This window comes from Hyla sarda, chromosome 1 (assembly GCF_029499605.1).
Source record: "Hyla sarda isolate aHylSar1 chromosome 1, aHylSar1.hap1, whole genome shotgun sequence".
NCBI classification, from domain to species: domain Eukaryota; kingdom Metazoa; phylum Chordata; class Amphibia; order Anura; family Hylidae; genus Hyla; species Hyla sarda.
The window spans coordinates 230882790-230902763 of NC_079189.1; the positions used below are offsets into that span (position 1 = coordinate 230882790).

At 39.0% G+C, this 19974-nt stretch overlaps 1 protein-coding gene and 1 non-coding gene across 3 annotated transcripts in view; both read left to right on the forward strand.

Annotated features, from left to right (window-relative positions):
• The window catches only part of RASGEF1B (RasGEF domain family member 1B), a 404503-nt gene that overhangs the window by 309115 nt on the left and 75414 nt on the right, over nt 1-19974 (forward strand). The gene's annotated exons all lie outside the window — the stretch shown is intronic.
• On the forward strand, nt 7997-8184 carry LOC130344071 (U2 spliceosomal RNA). The gene has a single exon (XR_008883176.1). It is a non-coding gene; the product is annotated as a U2 spliceosomal RNA (small nuclear RNA).

The window sequence follows — 19974 nt, forward strand, 5'->3', positions numbered from 1 at the left end:
GTTGATAACATTGGAATTATGATGACTGTTACCGTATATACTCGAGTATAAGCAGAGTTTTTCAGCACGATTTTTCGTGCTGAAAACGCCCCCCTTGGCTTATACATGAGTGAAAAAAAGTATATATCACTTTAGGCATACCGGTGTGGGGGGGGGGGGGGTGGTCCGGTCCATCCATCTTCACTGCAGGGACCATCCGCATTCCGGTGGGGAGGGCGAGCTGGTCCGGGCCATCCATCTTAACCGGGAGTCACTCTTCTCCGCTCCAGGCCATCCCCGAACTAGTGATGCTGCATTGACGCTGCCACGCAAGGATGTCCATGCTGGGCAGACATATGACGTCAGGGGCGTCACTGCGCACAGACGTCCCTGCGTGGTGGCGTCAATGCAACGTCACTAGTCCGAGGATGGCCCGGAGCAGAGAAGAAGGACAGCCCGTACCAGCTCACCCTACCACCGGAATGCAGACGATCCCTGCAGTGAAGACGATCCCTGCAGTGAAGAACTCCATACATACTCCAGTTATCTCTTCAATTCTGCAGTATATTTCTCTCCAATGATTAAAAATCTCAGAACAACTCCATAATAAATGCATTTGACCTGCCTTCTCCCCATAACACCTATTACAATTACTTCCTTTTCTTATATCTATCCTTTCCAAAAAAAACTGGGTATATAGTAAAGTCTGTACACAATATTAAATGGTGTTATGCTATAATTAAAATTTGGAAATACCAAGTTAATATTTTTAGGTACAATATCCCATTTTATTTCTTTAATGGACCCAATCTCCTCCTGCCATTGCTGAAAACTTTTATGAAATTATTTATTTTTAGTTAATCTTACCAAGGCCATGTATTCATATGAGATATGTTTTTTCTTAATTTTACCCTCCATTATTTTCTTCATAATCTCGGGGTATACTAAATGTATATAACCTCCCTTACCGATAAACTCAAGAAAAGCTTGAGTATATTCCAGCCATCCACCTTCTTTTGAATTAAAATTCCTTCTTCAATTCCGTTCAATCTTTAAATTTCCCTCTCCCCCATACATCTTTTATCCTAACACTCCCCATATTCCCAAATAAGCTTATCTTTCCTAACTCTCTCACTTCAGATATATTTAAATTATCCATCAACGGTGCCTCATCCATTATTCCTTTTATGCCCATCTCTTTCTTAACCCCTTAAGGACCGGGGTTTTTTCCGTTTTAGCATTTTCGTTTTTTGATCCTTGCCTTTAAAAAATCATAACTCTTTCAATTTTGCACCTAAAAATCCATATGATGGCTTATTTTTTGCGCCACCAATTCTACTTTGTAATGAAGTCAGTCATTTTGCCCAAAAATCTACGGTGAAACGGAAAAAAAAATCATTGTGCGACAAAATTTAAAAAAAAAACGCCGTTTTGTAACTTTTGGGGGCTTCCGTTTCTACGTAGTACATTTTTCGGTAAAAATGACACCTTATATTTATTTTGTAGGTCCATAGGATTAAAATGATATCCTACTTATATAGGTTTGATTTTGTCGGACTTCTGGAAAAAAATCATAACTACATGCAGGAAAATTAATGCGTTTAAAATTGTCATCTTCTGACCCCTATAACTTTTTTATTTTTCCGTGTATGGGGCGGTATGAGGGCTCATTTTTTGCGCCGTGATCTGAAGTTTTCAACGGTACCATTTTTCCATTGATAGGAATTATTGATCGCTTTTTATTCATTTTTAAATGATATAAAAAGTGACCAAAAATGCACTATTTTGTACTTTTGAATTTTTTTGCGCGCGCGCACGCCATTGACCGAGCGGTTTAATTAATGATATATTTTTATAATTCGGAAATTTCCGCATGCGGTGATACCATATATGTTTATTTTTATTTTTATTTACACTGTGTTTTTTTTTATTGGAAAAGGGGGGTGATTCAAACTTTTAATAGGGGAGGAGTTAAATGATCTTTATTAACTTTTTTTTTTTTCACTTTTTTTTTGCAGTGTTATAGGTCCCATAGGGACCTATAACACTGCACACACTGATCTTCATCATTGATCACTGGTTTCTCATAGGAAACCAGTGATCGACGATTCTGCCGCATGACTGCTCATGCCTGGATCTCAGGCACTGAGCAGTCATTCGGCGATCGGACAGTGAGGAGGCAGGTAGGGGCCCTCCTGCTGTCCTGTAAGCTGTTCGGGATGCCGCGATTTCGCCGTGGCTATCCCGAACAGCCCACTGAGCTAGCCGGCAACTTTCGCTTTCGCTTTTAGCCGCGCGGCTCAGCTCTGAGCGCGTGGCTAAAGGGTTAATAGCGCGCGGCGCCGCGATCGGCACTGCGCGCTATTAGAGGCGGGTCCCGGCTTCACTATGACGCCGGGCCCGCCGTGAAAGGATGCGGGGTTACTGTGTAACCCCGCGTTATATCAGGAGAGCAGGACCAAGGACGTACCGGTACGTCCTTGGTCCTTAAGGGGTTAAATACCTTCCATGTTTTAACCAAACTTTTAACCATCAAAACCTTCCTCCACTTACCCTCTTCTAACTTCCCTGATTCCAACAACTGGAAATGTCTGTAAACATCACATCATTGCTGTATAACAAAAAATCAAAAAAGGCAAATCTTTCCCATTCAATAAAAAAATAAATTTGTCCTGCCAAAAAATACTTGTAAATATCCAGAAATTCTACACCTCCATTCTCAATGAGTTGAAGATTGAGATGATTTTTTTAAACAACTTCATCTCACACCAAGTTGGTGCCGAACCAAATACATACAAAATCTTTGGCATCATAACTGACTTGATTAATGTTATCTTTTTCTGCTTTTGATAGATTTAAATCATTCCATATATTCGCCTTTCTTTCTAATTCCTTTATTCATTTTACAGTGTTTATCTGTTGGTATTCCCCTATATCCCTAGACAAATATATCCCTAAATATCTGAATGTTTCTCCTTTATTTATTACCTTTAATCCATAAGTCTGTCCTATATTGTCCTCTCCCAATGGCATGATGACCGATTTTGACCAGTTTATTGCAAGTCCAGAAAATCTACCATACCTATTTATTGTTTCTATTACTCTTGACAGAGATTGTTTTGGAACCTCAAGAAATAACAGAATGTCATCTGCATACATTGTAATCTTGTCCCCTATTCCCTCCTATCCAAATCCTGCTATGAAAGGGGTATTCCAGAAAAAAACTTTTTTTTTTTTAGATCAACTGGCTCCAGAAAGTTAAACAGATTTGTAAATTACTTCTATTAAAAAAATCTTAATCTTTCCAATATTATCAGCTACTGAAGTTGAGTTGTTCTTATCTGTCTGGAAACAGCGCTCTCTGCTGACATCTCTGCTTGTCTTAGGAACTGCACAGAGCAGAAGAGGTTTGCTAGGGAAATTTGCTTCTACTTTGGACAGCTCCCGAGACACGTGTCATCAGAGAGCACTTAGACAGAAAAGAACAACTCAACTTCAGCAGCTCATAAGTACTGAAAGGATTAAAAAAAATTATAGAAGCAATTTACAAATCTGTTTAACTTTCTAAAGCCAGTTGATATATAAAAATATTAAAAAAAATATTTTCCTGGATAACCCCTTTAATGCATCTTTTCTTATACTACTCACCAGCAGTTCTATAGCCATTGCAAACAGCAGGGGGGAGAGGGGACAACCCTGTCTGGTACCCCTTGTCAAACCAAATCCTTTCGAGCTCATGCCATCTATATTTATCTTACCTGTAGCTTTTGAATACATCAACTTAATCATTTTGATCAAATCTCCTCCCATACCGTATCTTCCCAACACCCCCCAGAGAAAGTCCCACTCCACCCTGTCAAACGATTTAACCACGTATAGAGACAGGATGGAGTGGGAGCCCCAGCCCTCACCTAGTTGTATATTCGTGAGTACTCTATGGATATTATGCTTCGTTGTTCTTCCAGGTATAAACCCACATTGATCCTTATTTATTAATTTGGGTATAATTCTCTGTATTCTATTAGCTAAAGCTTTTGCTACGATAGTAACATTTGTATTCAACAGTGATATTGGTCTATAGAACTCTATTTCCTCTTCTTTCTTATCTGATTTTAACAATAATATTATTTTAGCCTCACTCATTGATTTTGGCAATCTCTAACCAAAGCTGGGATGAGAATCTCTCCATATATCTGATATATTTCCCCCCAGCTTTCCAGAGCTCTATATAATTCCCTGGCTGTCAATGGACCATTGAGTTCCTCCAATTCTTCTTCTGGAACTCTGCGTCTTCCTTCCAAATAATCTTTTAATTCATCTTGGCTAAATTTAAATTTTGTTTTATATATCAGTATCTATCAAATTCTTGGATTATTTTATCAGGGTTATTCTGTATCTCCCCTTTCCTGTCTTTAATGGCATGAATAGTTCTACTCCCTTGTTGGCTATTAATTAGGGCCATTCGCTTTTTATTAGGTTTCTTTACAACCCATAAAATGTTTAGAAACTTACTGTGCGTAATTATTTGGAACAGTGCATTGTACGTTTTTTGGCCGGCATTATCATTGTAGATGTAAGTGAAGCATTTTTCTACACCTTTTTTTATATGCTGGTAATGTGTAGGAGCACCAAATTAATTAAATGGTCACAGAGCATTTGATAAATTTTGTGCAGGTCACATTTTCTGAAATTTCAATCTTCACATACACCAAAAAGCTGAGTCTGGGCTGGTGTAGTTTTAGAGACTTTTCTGTGGCTTTACGCCTTTTTGCGCCTTTTCACAAAAAAGGCACAGTTCATAAAACCCTTCAATATCTTGTGTATTGCCAAAATCAGTGGATTGCAACTCAAAATCAGTGGATTGCAACTCAAAATCAGCAGAAATGTGTGAACCAAAAGGCACAAAAAAGGCACAAATAAACCCTGCTTGCGACTTTTTTGCACCTTTTCTAGACACAAAAAAACAATGATAAATGTCGTCCTGTATGATAAAAAAAAATACTATTATCATTAGGAGATTTGTGCAATAAAATTTGAATTGTACTCTTAATAGTTGATAACATGAGAATGATGCTGACTGTTATTTACATCAATTATTTAGGTAAATGAGAAAAATATAATTTGCATAATAATTTGGAACAGGGTGTATTAAAATCTAAAGTTACTGAAACTGCACTGGTGTAAACTAGCCCTTACACAGCTCTGTAGATGGATTGAACTAGCCCTCAGACCAGAGCAGAAGATGACCGATAACCCTGATCAGTGCTATGTCCTATACATAGCACTGAACAGGATTAGCAATCGAATGATTGCTATAAATAGTCCCCAATGGGGACTATAAGAGTGTAAAAATAAAAGTTAAAAAAAAAAGTAAAAATTTAAGTTAAAAAAAAGTGAAAAACCCCCTCCCCTAATAAAAACGTAAATTGTCCCATTTTCCCTATTTTACCCCCAAAAAGTGTAAAAAAATTATTTTATATACATATTTGGTATCGCCGCGTGCATAAATATCCGTACTATTAAAATAAAATGTAAATGATCCCGTACGGTGAACGGCGTGAACGTAAAAAAAAAAAAAAAGTCCAAAATAGCTGCTTTTTTTTTATAACATTTTATTCCAAAAAAAATTCATAAAAAATGTAATAAAAGTTTTGTATACGCAAATATGGTATTAATAAAAAGTACAGATCACGGCGCAAAAAATGAGCCCTCATACCACTGCTTATTCAGAAAAATGAAAAAGTTATAGGTCTTCAAAATAGGGGGATTTTAAACGTACTAATTTGGTTAAAAAGTTAGCAATTTTTTTAAAGCGCAACAGTAATAGAAAAGTGTATAATCATGGGTATCATTTTAATCATATTGACCCAGAGAATAAAAAACACATGTCATTTTTACCATAAATTGTACAGCATGAAAACAAAACCTTCCAAAATTTGCAAAATTGCGGTTTTCTTTTTAATTTCCCCACACAAATAGTATTTTTTGGGTTGCACCATATGTTTTATGGTAAAGTGAGTGATGGCAATACAACGGACAACTGGTCGCACAAAAAACAAGCCCTCATACTAGTCTGTGGATGAAAATATAAAAGAGTTATGATTTTTTGAAGGGGAGGAGGAAAAATCTAAAGCGTAAAAATAAAATTGTCCTTAAGGTCCAAATGGGCTGAGTCCTTAAGGGGTTAAAGTAGTAAAGCATACAAATATATACAAATTTGGTATCACTGCAGTCATACTGACCTAAAGAATACAGATAACATGTCAGTTTTCACAGATAATGAATTACGTAAAAATGAAGCCCACCTCCCCACACACACACACACATATACCCCTAGGCAGAATTAAATGAGTTACAAAGTGACTCACAAAGTGAAGAGGAAAAAAAAACAAGAGAAAATGAAAAATGAAAATTGGCCTAGATGTTAAAGGAGTACTCCGGCCCTAAGACATCTTATCCCCTATCCAAAGGATAGAGGATAAGATGCCTGATCACGGGGGTCCCGCTGCTGGAGACCACCGCGATCTTTCATGGACCACTCCCCTATCATCAGCCTCCAGAGCGAACATTGCTCCCGATCTGATGAATCACGATCACGGGGCCGGAGTATCCTAACGTCATGGCTCCGCCCCCTATGGGAGGCCGCAAGCCTATGGGAGGGTGCGTGATGTCATTATACTCCAGCCCCGTGATCGTGATTCATCAGACCCGGAGCGATGTTAGCCCTGGAGGTTGATGATAGGGGGGTGCTGCATGAAATATTGCGGGGGTCCCCAGCGGTGGGACCCCCGCGATCAGGCATCTTATCCCCTATCCTTTGGATAGGGGATAAGATGTCTTAGGGCCGGAGTACCCCTTTAAGAAGTTAAAGCCATTTATTTGTAAAACACTTATAGGGGGATAAGCTAACACTACTTTGTATTTACACAATTTTGACTCTATCCATACTTTCTTAAAATCAGTCTGGCCACTGTTACACAACCTTTGAGAATGAGAAATTTCAGAACATAACATTATATTGCCAACATAGCTAGCATTTCATTTGCATTCCTCATTGTGAAAAATAAATAAACAGCTACTATGACATGAAAAACATTTTGTTTGCAGAAAAATATTTGTGTAACGGAGGTCACAGTAATGATGTGTCATTACCAATGTTTTCATTTCATCTCCTGAGACTCTAAATTCTCTCTGAGAACTAAGGTTACAGTGCCACAAGTATCAGGTTCTACTAACTTATAGACTGTTAGTTTTACTTAACATATGATGTATGTTACGCCTTCTAGTTAAAGTTCAAATTACCAATACCTCTGCAACATCTTTAATGTTAGAAAGTCAAGGTTGTTATTTCAGCGCAGAGGCAATTATATTGTTAATGTATACATTTAAAATACATATATGGTTACAAAATGTACCATCTGTTTTAACAGTTCTTTACCTTTAAACTGCAGTCTATGAACTCTTCAAAAAAAAAAAAAAAAAAAGGTCCCAGTGCTGGCATACAGTCAGAACCCCCGCCAATCACTTTCATGGTTAATAGGTTCTCACCATTAAAGAATGACAGAATAAGAGCAAAGTTGATGCTTAATAGCCTTGTGAATCTGTCGGCTGGATACCATCATTTTATTCCAATCGTGAATGCATGTGGACCCCAACTCAAAGCTAGTAGCCATACATTATTTCATATTAAAACTTATTTATAAATTTTTTTGTCACAGATTGTCCAAAAGTTGCACATTTTTGCACAAACCTGGCACAAAGTTGTGCGCTGGGAACGTGGCTTTGTATGAAGGGATCACGGTCACTCCTGTACTAAATTCACTACAATTAAAGGGGTTATCCAGAAATAGAAAAAAAGATAATATCTTTTAAAAACAGCTCCACCTCTGTCCCAGGGTTTGTGTGGTATGACAACTTGGCTTCATTCACTTCAATGGATTTGAGCTGCAGAACCACACCCAACCTGGAGACCGAAGGGGAGCATTGTATTTCTATTCCTGGATAACCCCTTTAACTAATCGCTTCTCGGCCTTTTGGCTCAGATCAAGTGTAGTATCTGTTCTTATCAGTCCTCTCGGTGGTTCGGGCCCCGCCGATGTGTGACTGGTGGGGAAGGGTGCTGCATGTAGGGGGTAGGTGTATCGGGGTGTTTCGGAGCTGGTTTCTGCATAAATCAGTTCAACGGCTGCCCTGATGTGACCTGTTCTCTCCAGGTCTCACCATGAGGCTGGAAGGGTCTAGAGCTGAGGTACTTTTTTGCCTCAGGGAATGGTGACCCTGAGGTGCCAATACTCACTGAGAGGATAGGCTCACTGAGTGGAAGCACTGGCACCATATCTCTGCACCTGTGGCACTCACATCTTCCCGGCCTTCTGGCTAGGATCGTAAAAATTTTTATAGATCTGGCGGATGTCTGGGCAGTAAACCTGCACACATTCACTTATTTATTTCCTTTTTGTCACTTTGTACGAGTTGGATGTACACAGGATTGTCAGGGTGCAGTAGCCTTTCTGGGTGTCCATCCTGGCGGTCTAGGGGAGGTGTGTGTGGCCATTAGGTTCCGCACCTCCCTGCAAGAATCCCGGGTACTCCTGCATGGGCAGATACCTTGGTTAATGTCTAAGTGGACGCCGGGAGCAATTAAGGTCCCATAGTAGCTTTGGCGAAAAGGGACATTGAACCTGGAACCTCACAGGTGCCTTTTGGCGCAGAAGGGAAGGGTAAGGTTTGTTGGGGGGCCTCTCTCCTATCGGAGAAGGGCTTGCGATAGACCGCATCCTTTGTGCACGTTTTTTTAGTGTGAAACGTTTGCACTTTTTCATGCACTTTGGGTAAATCGGGAGCACGTTTCTCGGCTCTTAGATAAAAAAAAAACCTTTAACAACTACAATATTAACTACAATTTACTACAAATTGTAGTGGAAATCTATGCTATTCTGCGCTTGTGTAGATTTCTTAGGCTGCTGCACAGGCAGCCTCAGATGCGTGTGGATTTCTCAAAAGATATGCACCACTTCAAAAATCCACTATGATCCTACACTAGCAGGGGTTTACTTAAAGGAGTATTGCAGGATTTATTTTTATTTTACTATGCTACAGGGGCTGTAAAGTTAGTGTAGTTCATAATATAGTGTCTGTACCTGTGTTTAATTGTTGTCTAGCAATTCGTATGTGATCTTTGCCCCAATATTTATTTTTAACAGCATACAAAATGAGTATTGTCTCAGGTTTTCCCAGTTTGCAGTACATTAAGTGTACACAGTCAGGTGTTCAAAAGGAGCCTGTCCGCTTCAATGGGTGGAGCAACTGCTGGATGGGAAGGAGATTATTCTGCAGTGAAATATAGTTTTGCAACAGCTTGAGGCACCCTGGTTAGAAAACACAGGTCTATTGTTCACAGCAAGCATGGAAGGAAGCTCACCTGTGCTTCAATGGGAGGGGTGGCTGATGTGTGGAAGGTAACCTCACACTTACAAACAAGGAATCCTTGGACTTGTAGTTGGAGGGAGGGAACCCTAGCAGAATCAACAGCATTATAGTGGAATCACAACATAGCCATTTAGCCCCATGACCAGCACAGATCCTTCCTAAGCATGTCCATTACTGTCGGGCAGGTAAGTACTAAAATCACCTTATGGTAGATAACCCCTTCAAGACATTAAGACAGTTGAGTGAAATGTTGGTCTTAGTAAATTCCCTTCTTTAGGCCTAAGTCTGGATTCACATGTAGTAGTTTGGTCCTCATCTTGGTCAACATTTTAGCCAAAACTAGGAGTGAGTCCAAAACACAGAAAAAGGTGCAATTCTTTTAATTACAGTGTTTCTCTGTGTTGGTTTACGTTCTGGTTTTGGCCTAAAATACTTACCAAAATGAGTGCCAAATAATTACCAAAATATTGGACCTTGTATAGTTTGGAAGAAAGACAAGACAGAGGGGATATAATAGAAACTTTTAAATACATAATGGAATCAACACGGTAAAGGAGGAGAACATATTTAAAATAAGAAAAACTACCACAAGAGGACATAGTTTTATATTAGAGGGACAAAGATTTATATTGGATGCATGGAATAGCCTTCCTGCAGAAGTGGTAGCTGGAAATACAATAAAGAAATACACTAAAGGAGTTTAAACATGCATGGGATAAGCTTAAGGCTATCATTCATATAAGATAGGGCCAGGGACTCTTCATAGTATTCAGAATATTAATGTAGAAAAGAGAAAAAAGAGACAGGGAGAGGATAGCGCCTCGCGTAATTCAGTGGGATAATCCCGGTCCACAACCCCAATGTTATTGGCACTCACCTGGGGTATGGCTCGATATGTGCATATCTCCCCTCCGTGTGGGGTCAGATGGTCTCTGGCTGCAGCCTGCAGGATCCAGCCGGGTCCTCGATGAGAGGTCGGCAGTAGACTTGTAGAATGGTGCAAAAAGATTGCAAAAAAATGGTCTGCGGTGGCGCTGCCTTGTAGTCAGCTAAAATGGTCCAATAGGCTACAGGCATATAAAAAAATCTCTGGAATATAGCCTGCTAAAGATGTAAATAGAATACCAGATGGCACATCATGTCATTGTGTCCAGGCTGCAGGAAGACTCAAATCTAGAGCTGGAAAGCAACTTTACCTGTTTTCTTTTTATTCATTTTTTTATACATAAAAATGATGCCAGAGCCACTGAAAAGGTCCCAATTCCCCTCAGCCAAACACTGGCCGTGGCCAGTGATCGGCTAAGGGGCAGTATGACACTCCGGGCCCAGGCCTTACGATTTCTGAGAGGAAGAGGAGTGCAGCCGGGGACTGGAGTAGGTCACCAGTGCCACCGCGGGAGAGCAGTAGGTAAGTGAAAGTAGTTTTTTTTAATGCTATTCACTGCCTAAGTCTGCCTAAAAAAAAAAAAACTCCCGCTAGATAATCCATTTCACCCCATCCTATAACAGCCAGTTTTCCTTTTTTCCTCTTCATTTTCTAAAAGCCATAACTTTATGTAATTTTCCACCTATAAAGCTATGTGAGGGCTCGTTTTTTGCAGGACTTTTTACTTTTATATATACATATATATATATATATATATATATATATATATCTGTATATTATATCAGTGACATTTTGATTATGTGGGAATTTTTTTATTGCTTTTTTGTTCTTATATATGATGTGACCAAAAATCTGCAATTTTGGCATTGGGTATTTTGTTTATGCCATTAACAGTGTAGGATGTTATATAGTAATTGTTCAGATAATTCTGATATCATAAATCATAAAATATCATTAATTTTTTAAATATTTTTTTTATTAATTTCACAAAATTATACAGAAACCAGATACAATTAGGAATCATGATTACAATTGAACATAACACAGTACTCTTCTCGCTTACAATGTAAATAATATAACATCACATAAATAGCTGTACAGTATGAGTATTATAGAATCACATAAATATAGCCAGAGAGTACATAAAACCATGAAGAGAACACCATCATCATTTGCAATCAGAATTCCTTTACCAACACACAAAAAAAAATAAAGAAAGAAAACTACTCAACCTGACCTCTGGCTCGAATTGCATGAGACATTTGTGCGTACATAAAAAGAAAAAGATAACTATTAGTAAAATCAAACTTAGAAACATTTTTACCAAAGGGAAGTAATTTACCCTCTTCGCATATGTGATGTATCCTACAAACCCCTTTGTTAGCCCAAAAATTAATATTGTCAAGAAGTGCCAATTTGGGAATATTTAAGTTATTCCAAAGTGGAGAATAATTAGTGCTCACTGAAATACACAATTCCTTTTTAATATATTGCCAAAGTTTATCAAATAATTGACACGGGATACTCTTGGCCACTTCTACTCCTTGGAGATGCCCTGATTCTAATAAACAAAATATGTGCTCAAACTTACATTTCTTCATTATCCAATTTAATATAGGATGTTCCCACCACCTCAAAATTAATGTAAATTGTGCTGCAATATAATAGCTTTTCCAATCTGGCACAACGAGATATACGTACGCGAGATTGTGTATACTGATCAATGCTATGCTCTTGCTCATAGCACTAATCAGTTACATCTTCTCTCTGCTAATACAGGCTGCCTATCTCTTAATAGGACTTCTCAAGTCTGAAACCCCAAGTGTGTCTTAAACATGTCAAAGGAGTTCAGTTCCAATATGTGCACTACTGCATAGAGCTACAATAATAACAAAGGGATTTTTTTTCTAGAACACAAGTGTCAAGGCTAGGACCTTATGCTCTGAAAGTCGGAACACTTACAAGGCTAGCCTTTGATTTATGAGAAAGTAACAGGAGAAGGGACTAAAGGAAAGCCATACATCAGTGAAAGCTAAAAAGGGGGGAGGAAGTGGGAGCTATAAATGAAAGTAAAATTGCTGCCTATGAAGGCCCCAGCCAGTTATTTGCATGATTTGTTACTTGTCCAGTGTCTGCATTTTATAGAGGATTGTGCAGTCATACTAAAACTATAGTTAGGGAGCAATAAATTGGGATTGCAAAATGACATCCATCTATCATGTTTAAGTGATGCTTCCTGTTTAGCTCTAAATAGATTTTGAAAATAATAAGGGCTATATCTATTCAAAGCACAGCATGTATTACTTACATCCACACCTTCTCTGGTGGATCCTTTATCAAGGATATTGAACTATAAGCAGAAATATATCCTTTTCATTAATATAAGTTACAGGTCAGCAGTCAGCACCTTAAGCAACATCATATTTCTATTCTCTGATGCCAGCAATAGGAATAAAGACTTTGACAATCTTATTGTCTTGACAAAGAGTATAAAAAGTTAAATATTTTGGATGGGTTTGATATTAGGTTTCCACCCTGGGACGTCCTGTGTTTAAGGTATACAGGAGTATTTCTGAGATCTATATAAAAAAAAAAAAAATTCTTATAGTATATCATATTTGTATTTAAACATAATGTATATACTACTGTGGTATGTAGTGTAGACCTAGGTCATGAAACTTGATAGAACAACAGATTCCTTATGCACAATTCAATTACTATATACTGTATAGGCAAATCACAATGTTGTATCCATTTTCACATGGGTTTGAGTAAATGTATAGATTTCCACATGGGCCAAATTAAAGGAAATCTCAGAAAATATTTGACTTGTTTATACAGCTTAGTCATGCCGTTCACTAGTAATGGAGAAAATCATGCTACTTATTTGTTATAAACTGAAGCAGTTCCCAAATCTAAATTAAACAAAAAGGGATCAAAAGAGGCCAGATAGCATTTTGTAAGAGGCTAAGAGGAGGTTCAAGTTATGTAAATAGAGGGTTGCAGTATATGAGATCCAGAAATGCCAAACCTCAGGGTACCTATCCAGGATATCATTTCAAGTAGCCTCACATTTTCCATAAAGAATAATTATGTTAATCCTCTCAGTGACAAACTGTGTGGATAAAGTTGTTGCTCTTAACTTGACAACATAATAAATGCCATGAGAATGTAATGGATTGGCTTTGTAATAAGTGAAAGGGAATATGTCACCCAATAAAAGCTCAGAAGGGTGTTTTTGGAAGGATTTCTGGGGAATTGAAGGAAGTAAAAACATTGGCCTTTTAAGGAGTACTCCAGCAAAAAAGTTAACAACAATATATGGCCAGTCTGCCTGCTTAAACAAGAATAAATTTACTAAAATGTTACATATCTCCCTTGCATCCCCCTATCACAGTTCCCCGGTCCCCTCTGTGTTCCACTTTCTAGTGTTGGTGGTCAATATGTCACACTGCCACTCACAGTGACAGGCTGACTGGCACTGTGACATATTGACCACCAGCACTAGAAAGTGGATCATGGAGGCGGAACACCACTGCAAGGGAGGTGAGTAAAGTTTTTCTTCTTTGAGCAGATAGCCTGGGCATATTTACAGACCAGCTCAGATAGTAGACAGCCACACAGGCTGGACGGACATGGGAAAGCAGGTACAAGACAACCTGTTGGAGACAACCATATAGGCTTTGTACAAGTATATAGAGAGAACAAAGATGCTATAGCACGTAGTAGGGGCTGTACAAGCAAAGTAAGCTAACTTTATAATAAAGACCTGTGGAGAAAATGCTTTTTCAACATAATGAATACAAAAATCCTTTTCAAGGGCGTGCATAGATTTTAAGGTATTCCTTCCAAATAACTATAAAAATACGTTTAATTTGCATTAGAGAAAAAAATAAAGACAGAATAAAAAGCAGAGATGGTGCCTCCTGTTGAAACAGAATGGCAGATGTTTTGAAAAGAACTGCTAAAGTAACCACTACATGGGAGGGATTTAAGACTTTAGAACATTTGGGACAGTCCACAATGTTATGTTAGTTGTTTATTAGTCTTGACTTAAGGGGAAGTGAGGAGTGTGTGAGTAGGGACATAGGTTTTGAGTTTTTATAGACTGGATCAGTTATTCACAAGGCCACAGAATGTGAAAAGTGTTAGGGGATGTAATACTGTACAAGAGAGACACCCTTCTAGGGACCACAGAAGAGGCTGAAATCATCACAATACAGATATAAATACTGCTATGTAATACTTCTGAAGATGTGGAACAGAGAGATCCCCCTACACACACTATTTTGTGACAATAGGTCTTGCTATACTTGCTTTCTATTCATTCCAAATTAACGCAGCAAACTGTTCGTGAGTTTTACTAAGGTTGCTGAGTAAATGGGAATTGGAAGGGATCTGAAGAGGTGTAACAGATGTGGAAATGCTTCAATCTTTATGGCATGACTTTGGCCTACCCATAATTAAGAGGGAGGTTGTTAGTCAATTATACAGAGGTGGGTATTCCACTTGCATTAAAGTGAATGGGTAATATTTACTCTAATGCAGGTTATGTACTGTTCATGTTGATAAGTGAATTGACTTGTTGTTGGTTCTGAAGAGGATCCCTTAACTTGTTTATATTAATCATAAAGGTGTTTTCTGGGCAAATATTAGTGATGGCCTATCCTAAGTATTGCCTATCAATCGCTGATCAATGGGGTGCCGACACATGGCATTCCTGCCCTGCAGCTGTTTGGCACCCACACTACACAGTGAACATGGCCTAAAGCTGTTTGCTCCATTCACTGCATAGTGGTCTGGACTGGTTACTGTAGCCAACCTCCTGTTTACTTAAAGGGATACTCAGATGAAGTCCCCACAGGATAGGGGATAAGTGGCTGACTGAGGAGGGTTCGACCACTGGGACCACCACCCCCCTCCCCCTGCAATCTCCTATATGGGGTCTATTAACTTATCCTTCCTTGACGCACACTCGAGGTGACAGCCCACTCAGCCTATTGCTGGCTGAGATGGGACTCCTGTGTCAGCTGGTGATTGGACGAAAGGCCCGTCACTCCCACTCATCAGAAGATGGGGCCAAGTGCACCAAGTATGGGTAAGTTCATGGGCCATATAAAGAAGATCAAGGGGGGGGGGGGTCCAACCACTGGGAAAGTGTGGATGGGCATAAGTTGACTTCTCCAGAGTAACCCTTTAAACATGAGCTAAGCTACAGTAATTCAGCTCCCCCACTACACAGTGAACAGAGCCAACTGCTTCCTGCCCTGTTCACTGTGTGGTGCAGGCATCAAAAGAGTTTGATGGGGGTACTGTGTGTCAGCACCAAGCTGAACAGCAATTAATAAAATTAATGTAGACAAGTCAGAGGCCCTTTTTATGAACACTTACTTCAGGACCAACGATACTTTAATTCAGCATTCACCTTCCAGCAAACCATGTGAACAGTACATAATCTACTTTGTAGTTATTATTTCGCAAACACTATTATCACTGTACAAGTAGAAAATCAGAGACCTTTTTTATAGAATTTTTTTTTTTGTGCTGCACAGAAACAAATGTGTAAGTGAGTGGCTATTACTGGTCCTATTACATAGGGTGATATTTGGCCGATAATCGCCCCTGTGTAATAGTCAAAGTGATTACGCGTGTACTGCTGGGATTTGTCTATAGTTAATATAATTTATTCATCTGCCCTTTTCTGTGCAGAATCAGACTTTTAATTCTGATTATCTTATTTCATAGATCAGTACTAATGCCGCCAATCCATGACTAGTCTGAAAACTGTAACCTGGGGATTTTTCTGCAGCAAAAGTCAGACCTCATTGTAGGAATTAAGGTTAACTAAAAATCATTCTTTACACTTCACTTTCTATGGATGCTGCTCCAGCAAATGATGTGGCCCCTTCTTTATACTGAATCATGGGTGCCCTGTAATTTCATTACACAACTGCAACAGCCTTTTTTTGTTGCAAATGAACAATTTTCTGCAATCTACACCACTTTAACAACAAGGTGCCATATTTCACAAGGAAAAGCAAATATAAAATGCTCTTCATGTATAAACATTTGCTTTCAATAAAGATTTATAATTCACCAGGATAAAGTTTCCTGCAGTTTACGTATGACTGATTTGTATTTAGAAAACAAGATTTTTCAACTGTACTACTTAAATAGTAATTTTTAGTATGCTAGCTAGTAGTTACCTTCCCCCCAACCTTGAGCAAAAGGCAAAATCAGACCAGGGTGGTAGCTGTTGGCCAAATGATTGTTTAGTTAGTAGCTATTTAAGGTAGAAAAAAAAAAACTTTTTAAGTAAAAAATACTTGTACTTCATACTGTGTTTTTGTAAATTCACAGCAAGTCTGTTGCCCAGTTTTCCTGTTGTTATTGGAAATGAGGAGTTTTAATCCATAAACCCTCCGGTCACTAAGAGACATGGATTCAAAACATAAGCTTCTCTGGGGAAACATGAGCTAGAGGGCATGGTTTTTGGCCCAACCCATAAGGGATGTGGGTTCATTGTCTACATAGGAGTTTGAATTACCAAATCCTCCTTGACTGTAAGCCCTGAGTCCTTCTCAGTGGAAAAAGTGCACAACCCTTGGAAATAATTATGGAATCGACAAACGTTCACCCAGCGTTTTTACTTCTTAGCAAATACACATAAAGATAAGACACAAGCATGGTTTGTTCAATAGCTTAACATTGTGCCTTCATAAAACATACCTCAAAGATGCACTTTGGGAAATGTATATTTTGTTTATATAGTGCAGTATAAAGGTGAGACCACTAGGACCCTTTCCCTTCCCAAATATAGGGACATAGTTGTCCCCCTAGTGAATGGTGCGGACCACGAGCTCCATTCTTTGTCTAAGGGGTTGCTGAACATTTCTGAGTGCTGAACTCATAATTCATAAATATTCAGCAACCCCCTATAGAGAATGAATAGTGTGGTGGCCACACAGGCATCTTCTGTACCAGTCATTCTGGGTACAATATTGTTCCCTTTCTTGGGATTGGCAGGGGTACCAGCAGTTGCCCCCCACCCCCCCCCCCACCCCTATCAATCTAATTGTTATTCTCAATTCTGTAGATAGGGGATAAGTTAATGAGAATAGAAAACCCATTTGAAGCTTTTATTAAGGAGAGGGATATCCAAAAGGTCAACAAGCAGTCCGATTCTCAATCCAATTAGGAATTTATGGTAGAAATTAAGAAAATTTGCCCCTGACAAGGCTACATCTCACAAAGGCGATTTGCCCAAAGCTCTTCAGGAAAGCTGAAACCAGTTTGATATAGAATATTGTTTATCATTAGTGAAGCCCATGCCTCAAAGAATTCAGATTGTCACAAAATCCACAGGAGGAGCAACAAAGTTACTCAGTATAGATTTCCTAATTTTGCCAGGGGTTGTAGTTGTCAGGGCCGGCCCTACAATGGGTCCCGCTGGGTTCATTGGACCCAGGCGGCACCTTCACAGGGGCAGCACATTGCCACCCCGAGAAGATTTTAGACACCTTTGTGACCCATGACGGACCTAGTCACCTAGTCCGTTATGGTGCCGCTCAGGGTGTATGGAGTGGGCTCCTGACTTGAGCCTGCTCCATACCCAGTGACCCCCAGCTGTGTTCAGTAGAGGGGGGGGCGCCATTAATAGCTGACAAGCGTTGATTGCCCCGGCCGGCTATTAACCCTTTTGATCGCCGATGTCAAAGCTGACAGCGGTGGCTAAAGGGACCTTTAATCTATCCCTGGTGGTCTCGTGGAGCATTTCCCTCCTGGACCCAGGCAGCACGATGTCTTGGGACGTCCCTGGTAGTTGTACAGGTATGTGTAGCAAGAAGGGCTTAGCTAATAAAGAGAATCAATTATCACTCATTCAACAATCTTTAGCTCCCAATGTATTGCTTATGTATAATGCAGTGTGTTGTGTACTACATTTACCAAGGGCACAGTTAGTAAATGTCTTCTTAGTACATAATTATTCTGCACAAATATAGGATGAAAGAAATAGTTGTATATGTTGTTTGACACTGTGTTAACTACAAATGCAGGATTGTATGTAATTGCAATAATCGCTATGTATTTATAGTATCATTATAAACTCATTACGGGTTTTAAAATGTTCTTCTTGTAATTTACTAAGACAGGCGTATCAGACCCGCTGTTGTTCATTCAGCTAATTTATTAACCTCTTGCCGCAAATGGACATGAATGTACGTCCATTGCGGGCTCCCAAGGTATGACGCGCGCTCAGCAGTTGAGCGTGCATCATGCCCGGTGGGTCCCGGTTGCTATAAGCTATTGCCATTACGGCTAATGCCATCAAAGTTGATTGCGGCATCTAAAAGAGGTCAGTTTAACTCCCGGCTAGCTCAGTGGGCTGATCGTGACTGCCGCGGCGAAACCGCAGCATCCGGATCAGCTGAGAGGACGGAGGAAATTCTCTCACTTTCTTTCCTGCTGTCCGATCGCCAATCCATTGCTCTGTGCCTCAGATCAAGCCAGGAGCAGTGGAGCACCGTTAACACTGATCAATGCAGTGCTATGGCATAGCATTGATCAGTGCTGGCAATCAAGATATTGCATGTTATAGTCCTATATATCATTAATTAAACAAGTCAATGGTGTACACGTAAAAAAAATTCCAAAGTCCAAAATTGCGTATTTTTGGTCACTTTTTATACCGTAAAATTTTTTATAAAAGTAGTGATCAAAAAATCCGAGCAAAACAAAAATGGTACCAATAAAAACTTCAGATCATGGCGCAAAAAAAGGAGCCCTCATACATCCCTGTATTCGGAAAAATAAAAAAGTTATAGGGGTCAGAAGAGGACATTTTTAAACGTACACATTTTCGTGCATTTAGCTATTATTTTTTTTAGTAGTAAAATAAAATCAAACCGAAATAAATTGGGTATCCTTGCAACCATATGGACCTACAGAATAAAATATAAGGTGTAAATTTTATCGAAAACTGCACAGCATAGAAACGGAATCAGCTAAAAATTACAAAATGGCTTTTTTTTATTTTTTTTGCCCCACAAATTTTTTTCTGAACTGGTCTCTGAAAGACAACAGCAGAAGTTACACTGATTTGCAGTACATATTCATATTGTTTTTGTGTGAAAATCATGTTTTCATGGTTTTGTTCTTTATTCTTAATGGTTTTGTTTATTTTGTGCACCTATGTATAAATATGTACTTAAATATATACCTCCTATATTTTGAATTTGAAAAAATAATATTTTATTTTTCCAATTAAGAGGTGTTCGGTGAATGCGCATATGAAGCTGGTGGGGTTCAGTACTTCCAACAAGGTTAAGAACCACTGCTCTAAATTAATATTGGGGTCTCAAAGATCATTTCTGGTAATGTTAACATACTAGGCTTTACCTCTTTTTGACATTTATGGTAAGTAAATATTCAGTGCAGACACTTTTTGTGCTAGTATAAAGTTTTTAATCTTGTTTTTGTGACAGACAGGGTTTTAGTTAACCATTTTTACACATAATCTACTTAATACTAGCATTTAGATGCCAGTGTAAGGACGCCTAGCTCACTCATACTTTCCAACAAAGTACAGATCAGGCTTAGGCAGCAAGGCCCCAATGACTCAATAGAACAAGAGATCCCACTCCAGGGGGTAAATGTTTTTTTATTTTTTTTATTTGGTA